Here is a 9,221-nt window from a genome sequence, read left to right as displayed (position 1 = left end):
TCAACATCCTGGCGGTTACAATGGTTATTACCATAACAGCATTTTACATATGCGCTGTCTTATCTCACGAATATATATATATATATATATATATATATATATATATATATATATAAGAAAATATAACATTGGGAAAAAATATTTGTTTTATTGTCCCCTACAACCTTCCAGAGTTCGTAGGTTTAAATACTTTTCACCCTGTAATATATATATATATATATATATATATATATATATATTTCTAATTTTATATGTTGGAGAAAAGGACCAACGCAGTAGATGTGATGCCAACCTGTCGTGAGAATTCGAATTTGAATTTCACCTATAATGACCGATAGTAAGTGCAACTGCGAAAATAAGAACCCGTACCACTCACCTCATTAAATTTTAAGTTCAAAATTAAGTTTGATCATGTTGCTTTAATTTAGATATATTTAAGGATGTTTTGGTTAATTTTGAAATACCTTTTTAAGCAAATAAATATTATTTGATAAAATTGTCATTTTTGTTGCGAGCAAACTAGTTACATAAGGGGATTTACGATAAAAGTGGAGACAAAGCCGAAGTTAAAAACTTATCTAAAAGATCAAGAAACGCTGCGTTAAGTTTTAAACCAAAGCTCGTGAATACAAAGTTCTTGCATTGGTGACGGTAGCATGTGCTGCTTTAAACCTCTAACTTATTGCCACCAGCACAATAAATACATAATCTTATCGAAAGTTTCTGGACACTCTTATGTAATATGGAACTGACCACCAGATGTTACGAGAGGGAGACCCGCCTGTGTAAAAGAAGGAAAGGGTATTGCGTTGTCTGTAGAGGAGTAACAGCAGAATGGGTTAGGATACCGAAGGGAGATTGAACGAGGGCTGGTCATTGAATGCCATCGGAGTAACAGCTCCATCAGGGACAGCTCAAGTCGACTGTTGGTGATGCGACTGTGAAATGGAACCACGAGGGAACAACAGCAGTTAAAGCAAGGCGAGGCAGACCAAATGTACTGACAGTCAGGGACTGTCGAGCATTGCCCAGAGTGATTGTTAAAAAAACACATGCAGTTAGCGGAAGGAATCACTCTTGAGTTTCGGAGTGCTAGCAGTAGTCCAGGTAACACAACGACCGCGCATCGGGAATTAAAAACAATGGGGTACTATTGGATTTCCATCTGAGCTCTTGATATTCATGCAAGTGGTTCTCTTTTCTCCAAAGGTCTCTTTAAATTTCCTGTAGGCAGTATCTATCTTACCGCTCGTGAGATAAGCCTCTACATCCTTACATTTCTCCTCTAGCCATCCCTGCTTAGCCATTTTGCACTTCCTGTTGATCTCATTTTTGAGACGTTAGTATTCTTTTTTGCCTGCTTCACTTACTGCATTTTTGTATTTTCTCCTTTCATCAGTTAAATTCAGTATCTCTTCTGTTACCCAAGGATTTCTACTAGCACTCGTCTTTTTACCTACTTCATGCTCTGCTGCCTTCACTATTTCATTCCTCAAAGCTACCCATTCTTCTTCTACTGAAAGAAGGGAAAGCAGAAAGGTGGAAGGAGTATATAGAGGGTCTATACAGGGACGATGTTCTTGAGGACAATATTATGGAAATGGAAGAGGAACTATATGAAGATGAAATGGGAGACATGATACTGCGTGAAGAGTTTGACAGAGCACTGAACGAGCTAAGTCGAAACAAGGCCCCGGGAGTAGACAACATTCCATTAGAACTACTGACAGCCTAGGGAGAGCCAGTCCTGACAAAACTCTACCATCTGGTGAGCAAGATGTATGAGATAGGCGAAATACCCTCAGACTTCAAGAAGAATATAATAATTCCAATCCCAAAGAAAGCAGGTGTTGACTGATGTGAAAATTACCGAACTATCAGTTTAATAAGTCACAGCTGCAAAATACTAACGCGAATTCTTTACAGACGAATGGAAAAACTAATAGAAGCCGACCTCGGGGAAGATCAGTTTGGATTCCATAGAAATGTTGGAACACGTGAGGCAATACCGACCCTACGACTTATCTTAGAAGAAAGATTAAGGAAAGGCAAACCTACGTTTCTAGCATTTGTAGACTTAGAGAAAGCTTTTCACAATTTTGACTGGAATACTCTCTTTCAAATTCTGAAGGTGGTAGGGGTAAAATACAGGGAGCGAAAGTCTATTTACAATTCGTACAGAAACCAGATAGCAATTATAAGACTCGAGGGGCGTGAAAGAGAAGCAGTGGTTGGGAAGGGAGTGAGACAGGGTTGTAGCCTCTCGCCGATGCTATTCAATCTGTATATTGAGCAAGCAGTAAAGAAAACAAAAGAAAAGTTCGGAGTAGGTATTAAAATACATGGAGAAGAAATAAAAACTTCGAGGTTCACCGATATGTAGGCTGCAGTAGGTACTGGGAGATGAAGCTTGTACAGGATAGAGGAGCATGGAGAGCTGCATCAAACCAGTCTCAGGACTGAAGACCGCCGGCCGGAGTGGCCGAGCGGTTAAAGGCGCTACAGTCTGGAACCGCACGACCGCTACGGTCGCAGGTTAGAATCCTGCCTCGGGCAAGGATGTGTGTGATGTCCTTAGGTTAGTTAGTTTTAAGTAGTTCTAAGTTCTAGGGGACTTATGACCACAGCAGTTGAGTCCCATAGTGCTCAGAGCCATTTGAACCATTTGAACCATTTGACTGAAGACCACAACAACAACAACATGAATAACTGTACCTTCCATATTCGTGAGTCGCCTCGTCGATGTACAATCAGGCATGCTGTGAAGGTTACTGAATCAAGAAGATATCACGAGAGAAGGTACTTTCGCTCGGGTATCATGGAGTGAAATTAGCAGCCAGTCGTGTCGCAAAACGGTCACACGCACAGTCCTGTGGCGCAGAATGCTTCCATCTGGGAACAGAATCAACCAGTGCAGTCGTCTTCAGCTCTTCGTCATTGTGGAAGTGCTCACCAGAGGATAGGAACTTCTTGAGGTGTAAGCAAGGCCAGTTTAACATACGAGCGGCCGCTTTGGGTGGCAGAGACCTCAAAATGAAGATTTTTGAAGAGCTTGCCAAGAGCGCAAGAGAAGAGGAGTGACGGAGGTGCAGGGGGAGGATACCAAGTGATGTAGCTTGTGTGAAAAAATGATCTCTGTGGTGTCACCGCCAGACACCACACTTGCTAGGTGGTAGCCTTTAAATTGGCCGCGGTCCGTTAGTATACGTCGGACCCGCGTGTCACCACTATCAGTGATTGCAAACCGAGCGCCGCCACACGGCAAGTCTAGTCTAGAGAGACTCCCTAGCACTCGCCCCAGTTGTACAGCCGACTTTGCTAGCGATGCTTCACTGTCTACATACGCTCTCATTTGCGGAGACGTCAGTTTAGTATAGCCTTCAGCTAAGTCATTTGCTACGACCTAGCAAGGTGCCATATACAGTTACTATGATTACTTCAAGAATGTATTCTGAACAGATAATATTGTGAATCATGTACCGTCAAGAGCGACGTTCATCATTAATGGATTAATGTTAAGTATCAAACTAATGACGTCCGCTTTCTGAATTCTCATTCCTTGTCATGTTCCAGACCTCACGTCAATATACACTCCTGGAAATTGAAATAAGAACGCCGTGAATTCATTGTCCCAGGAAGGGGAAACTTTATTGACACATTCCTGGGGTCAGATACATCACATGATCACACTGACAGAACCACAGGCACATAGACACAGGCAACGGAGCATGCACAATGTCGGCACTAGTACAGTGTATATCCACCTTTCGCTGCAATGCAGGCTGCTATTCTCCCATGGAGACGATCGTAGAGATGCTGGATGTAGTCCTGTGGAACGGCTTGCCATGCCATTTCCACCTGGCGCCTCAGTTGGACCAGCGTTCGTGCTGGACGTGCAGACCGCGTGAGACGACGCTTCATCCAGTCCCAAACATGCTCAATGGGGGACAGATCCGGAGATCTTGCTGGCCAGGGTAGTTGACTTACACCTTCTAGAGCACGTTGGGTGGCACGGGATACATGCGGACGTGCATTGTCCTGTTGGAACAGCAAGTTCCCTTGCCGGTCTAGAAATGGTAGAACGATGGGTTCGATGACGGTTTGGATGTACCGTGCACTATTCAGTGTCCCCTCGACGATCACCAGTGGTGTACGGCCAGTGTAGGAGGTCGCTCCCCACACCATGATGCCGGGTGTTAGCCCTGTGTGCCTCGGTCGAATGCAGTCCTGATTGTGGCGCTCACCTGCACGGCGCCAAACACGCATACGACCATCATTGGCACCAAGGCAGAAGCGACTCTCATCGCTGAAGACGACACGTCTCCATTCGTCCCTCCATTCACGCCTGTCGCGACACCACTGGAGGCGGGCTGCACGATGTTGGGGCGTGAGCGGGAGACGGCCTAACGGTGTGCGGTACCGTAGCCCAGCTTCATGGAGACGGTTGCGAATGGTCCTCGCCGATACCCCAGGAGCAACAGTGTCCCTAATTTGCTGGGAAGTGGCGGTGCGGTCCCCTACGGCACTGCGTAGGATCCTACGGTCTTGGCGTGCATCCGTGCGTCGCTGCGGTCCGGTCCCAGGTCGACGGGCACGTGCACCTTCCGCCGACCACTGGCGACAACATCGATGTACTGTGGAGACCTCACGCCCCACGTGTTGAGCAATTCGGCGGTACGTCCACCCGGCCTCCCGCATGCCCACTATACGCCCTCGCTCAAAGTCCGTCAACTGCACATACGGTTCACGTCCATGCTGTCGCGGCATGCTACCAGTGTTAAAGACTGCGGTGGAGCTCCGTATGCCACGGCAAACTGGCTGACACTGACGGCGGCGGTGCACAAATGCTGCGCAGCTAGCGCCATTCGACGGCCAACACCGCGGTTCCTGGTGCGTCCGCTGTGCCGTGCGTGTGATCATTGCTTGTACAGCCCTCTCGCAGTGTCCGGAGCAAGTATGGTGGGTCTGACACACCGGTGTCAATGTGTTCTTTTTTCCATTTCCAGGAGTGTAGTTCTTCCCTCCTCATGCCAGCCTGCGTGAGCTAAAACGCGTGCATTTCGGCCTCCACTCGTAACACGGTGTTGGCTCTTCTGCTAACACAAAAATCTCTAACAGGCGCTGGGTACAGAGAAGAAAGGAAATTGCTGGTGAATGTTCTAATAGCTCCTCGCCGAACTTCTTCAGAACACTTGTGAACCGAGTCGCGTGCCGGCGAGCATTACCATGAACTGGCACAACACCTGCAGTAAGCATTGCACACCCATTGCTTTGAATGACCCGTCGCAATTTCCACAGTTTTTCACAGCAGCGGTCAGTGGTCACTGCTTCACCTCTGGGCAGGAAGTCAATAAGCAGAATGGTGTTTCTGTTCCACAGCACCATGCCCATTATTATCACTCATCTTGACTAAAGATCCACTGTGACGCCAGTGCATTGAGTGGTGCTTGGTTTCTGTGGTAAAGTGAGCATCCCACGTCTCGTGGCCCGTGACGACCCTCTCGAGAAACTCGTCGTCGTCACCGCGATTCCGCTTCAGAAATGTCAATGCTGGGAGCAAGTGATTCATTTTATGGTCGGAAGTCGGGTTTTTCATCCCCCATCTGGCACACATATTCTCGAACGGCAGGTGCTTTGTGACAGTTTCATGCAACAAAGATCGCAATGTCTGCGGAAAACGTCTGTTGAGATCCGTAATAGCGGAGCTGCGTTTCTTCAGAATGTGCTGCTACAGCAGCTCCACAAGGTCGTCACTGAAGAGAGACGGTCGCCCACGGCCCCTCTTTCAACGTGGACACTTTGACGACCTTCGGAAAATTGCCTTCAGCAGCGACGCACCATTTGTTTGCTCATTAGCTTCGGCCCGTACAGAACGGTGAATTTCGATGGGCAACATGTTTTGTGCGTTAAGAAACTTTACATCAGAGCAAATCTGGCTGTGGGTTATCCCATTACGCACTCCGAAATACTGTTGACTGAAGTTGGGCAAAAAGATCGAAAGATGGCTCGTTTACTAGGGGTCGATGTGTTCCAGTGTAAATCTATTTGACTCCCACTCAAAAGGAGCGAGTTCAAATCGCCGTTCGACAATCTTGATTTAGATTTTCTGTTCTTTTCCTTAAATTGACTGAGGTGGATGTCGTGATGGTTGGAAAGGATAAAGCCAATTTTATTCCACATCGGTAGAGCTCGTTCCTCTTCTCTAATCACCTCAACGTCGACGGCATGTAATCCTAATCTTGCTTCCATCATGCTGGTCTGTTTAATCTAAGCTCAATGGCGTGATGAATTCAGAAACCCGTACACAATTTTGTAACCTTCCACTGTACGTGAATTTCGGAACCATGCTGTTTCCATACTTGTGCCATTAAGGCAGAGGACAATTAATCAAGGATAATAAACGGTATGCTGCCACTTCCCCACCTGTTGACGTAAACCCATTGCTCAATGACATACGGACCACAGAGACAAGTAAAAGGAACTGTAGATAATACCTAGAAAGAATACCGAAGGAGTTAAAGCACAGCAAGTTTAACTGAAGCCCAAAACCATGAAAAGCCTAGCAGTCGCCGCAGCAAAAGGAGTAATAAATGAACATCCGGCTATTTTGCACCAGAAAGAGAATTACTTGAAACGTATACTGAAGGAGATAAGAAAATGTGGAGTACTGTTATCAGACTATAACTTTCAGGAAATATGCAACAAAACTGGTTTTAGCTACTGTTGACAGCCATTATGTGTGTTCCAGTTTCTCTCGCTAAGAGTACAGATGAAAAAATAAGGCCACCAGTGAACCTTTAATGCGTCGTTCTGGAAGATAAGTTGGAAGGGGGCCATTAATTACTCTGACGCGTGGATTGTTTTGTGCTCAAGAGAAAAAAGAGAAGTGTGTTAGACGTCCTTCTGGAAAGAATTGTTATTCCGGAAGAGACAGACAGGTGGATGAAATATGTATGTCGAACACTATCGAACTAAGGTCATAAAATAGAAATAGTTTTACACTAGAAGTTTTTCTAAGAGTAATTTTTACTTAACTGATGACTTACGAGGCTTGTTCAATAAGTAATGCCCCACACTTTTTTCTCAGGTCATATTTATTGTTAAGAGTTAGAATTTGGTTACGTTATACATCATCATGTCTTGTCCATGTCCTATTTTTCTACCTAGACTCCATCACGTTCTGTGGCCGTACGCCAACGTGATGGAAGAGCATGTATTCCCTGCTGGTAAAAGCTTTTGTCCTGTAGGCGCAGCCATGTTTCCACTGCACGAGTGACGCTCCCGTCATCTTCAAATTGTGTTCCCCGTAGAGAATCTTTAAGCGGCCAGTCGGAATGAATAATGGCATCCGCACGATTCAGCATGTCAGGAGCAGTGGTTGTGACAGGACGTCCCGAGCGTGGCTGATCATGGAGCTTTGTTTCTGCGTTTTCTGAGGCTGTAACTTTCTTTACCCATATTCCCAGTGTACTCCTATCAACTGCAGATAAACGTTTATGGCTGTTCACCACAGTTTCTGTCTATGCACAGAAGAATTCAATAACAGAACGCTGCTTGTAACGTGAGTCGTATGTAGACGCCATTTTGACGATGTACTACGGCTCTGCCATCTGCCAGAACGGTTCGAAATTTCACCGGCGCCCAGAACAAACATCAAATATGAAGCATCAACAAGGACGTCTGTCTATCTATATTAATGGCTTTTTAAAGAAATGTGGGACATTACTTATTGAACGATCCTCGTATTAAGATCCTCATTCTTTCGTCTAAAGAGGGAATACTAAAATAGCGAAAATGATTTTTTGAAATGCGTTTTTCTGTTTTCCAGTTCCTCTTTTTACTTTTTTACATTTTTATCACGGAGTGAATACTCACTCTTTGACGTATTTGGGAACACTAGAGTACAAGACCTTCCCATGATATGTTTCCGTCGTTTCTCTAAATAACTTCAGGCCAATGCCCTGCTAGTCGTAGAGGGCGGAGAAAATGAGAGTAGATACGATTGGACGACCATTTGTGGCAGCGCTAACGGAGGAGGGGCAACGGCCTTACAGCAGTGGATACACCGGTTCCCGTGAGATCACCGAAGTTAAGCGCTGTCGGGTGTGGTTGGCACTTGGATGGGTGACCATCCAGGCTGCCATGCGCTGTTGCCATTTATCGGGATGCACTCAGCCTCGTGATGCCAATTGAGGAGATACTCGACCGTCTAGTAGCGGCTTCGGTCAAAGAAAACCATCGTAACGACCGGGAGAGCGGTGTGCTGATCACACGCCCCTCCTATCCTCATCCTCAACTGAGGATGACACGCCGGTCGGAGGGTCCCGATGTGTCACTTGTGGCCTGAAGACGGAGTGCTTTAACGGAGGAGGCAAAGACCTACAACTACTTCCAACAGGATGCAGCAACTACCCATACACACGGCCGAACGTCGGAACACATTTACACAATCTTCACGTCTGACAGAATTGTTAGCCGAGGTCAGTCTGGTCGCTGCCCTAGCATTCCACCCAGTGATAGTGTGCGATTACTTTGTGTGGGGAGCCCTCAAGTCTAAGATGTAGTGCAACAACCCTGATAGTCTTCAAGAACTCCAGCAGAACATTTCGGATGAGACTGCAGCAATTCCACCAGACCAGCTTGGATTCGGCTTCACCAATTTGCTGACCAGGGCCCAAAAGTGCCAAGAGATGAATGATGGTCACTTTAAACATTTGCTACAGTCACGTTAGTGCTGTATTTCCTCTCCTGTGCTTGTTTTTCTTTGTACCTTGGAACTCTATTCTGCGGGCCATTATTATTTGCCGCACACTGTAAAGGAACGTCAGAAAAGTTCTGTGAATACTGTCGGAAACTGAAGGAAAAAAGATTTACGAACTAAATACCTTTACTGGCCTCCAAAGTAATCACCGTTAGCTACAATAAATGGTGTCGCACGTTGTTGGATAAGCGCGTCATCACAGGAGATGAGGCCTGCTCTGCCAGTAGTGTCCGGAGAATAAGCCACAGTCATTAGGGTGGTGTTCATCGTTTTCCATGCCTCCCGAAAAAGTCGGCTGACAAAATTCAAGATTTAGAGGATGTAGAACGCCTTTTTCGACAGCAAGGGCTTGATTCATAACGAATTTCTACGCGAGGGAGGCGGGGAGACGATAAGCACCATGCCATTGACTGTCGCCTGGTCTCCACATCGAATTGGTGGGACCAGGCCTCATCTGCTG

The 9,221-nt window shown here is 46.1% G+C and overlaps 1 pseudogene; it reads left to right on the top strand.

Moving 5' to 3' along the window:
• Positions 1 to 8,038: 8,038 nt before the first annotated feature.
• LOC126420077 (5S ribosomal RNA) lies at positions 8,039 to 8,156 on the top strand (annotated as a pseudogene).
• Positions 8,157 to 9,221: the final 1,065 nt, after the last annotated feature.

This window comes from Schistocerca serialis, chromosome 9, assembly GCF_023864345.2.
Source record: "Schistocerca serialis cubense isolate TAMUIC-IGC-003099 chromosome 9, iqSchSeri2.2, whole genome shotgun sequence".
In the NCBI taxonomy this organism is placed as follows: domain Eukaryota; kingdom Metazoa; phylum Arthropoda; class Insecta; order Orthoptera; family Acrididae; genus Schistocerca; species Schistocerca serialis.
Note: the sequence above shows the minus strand (reverse complement) of the source record. Positions and strands in the feature narration are given on the sequence as shown.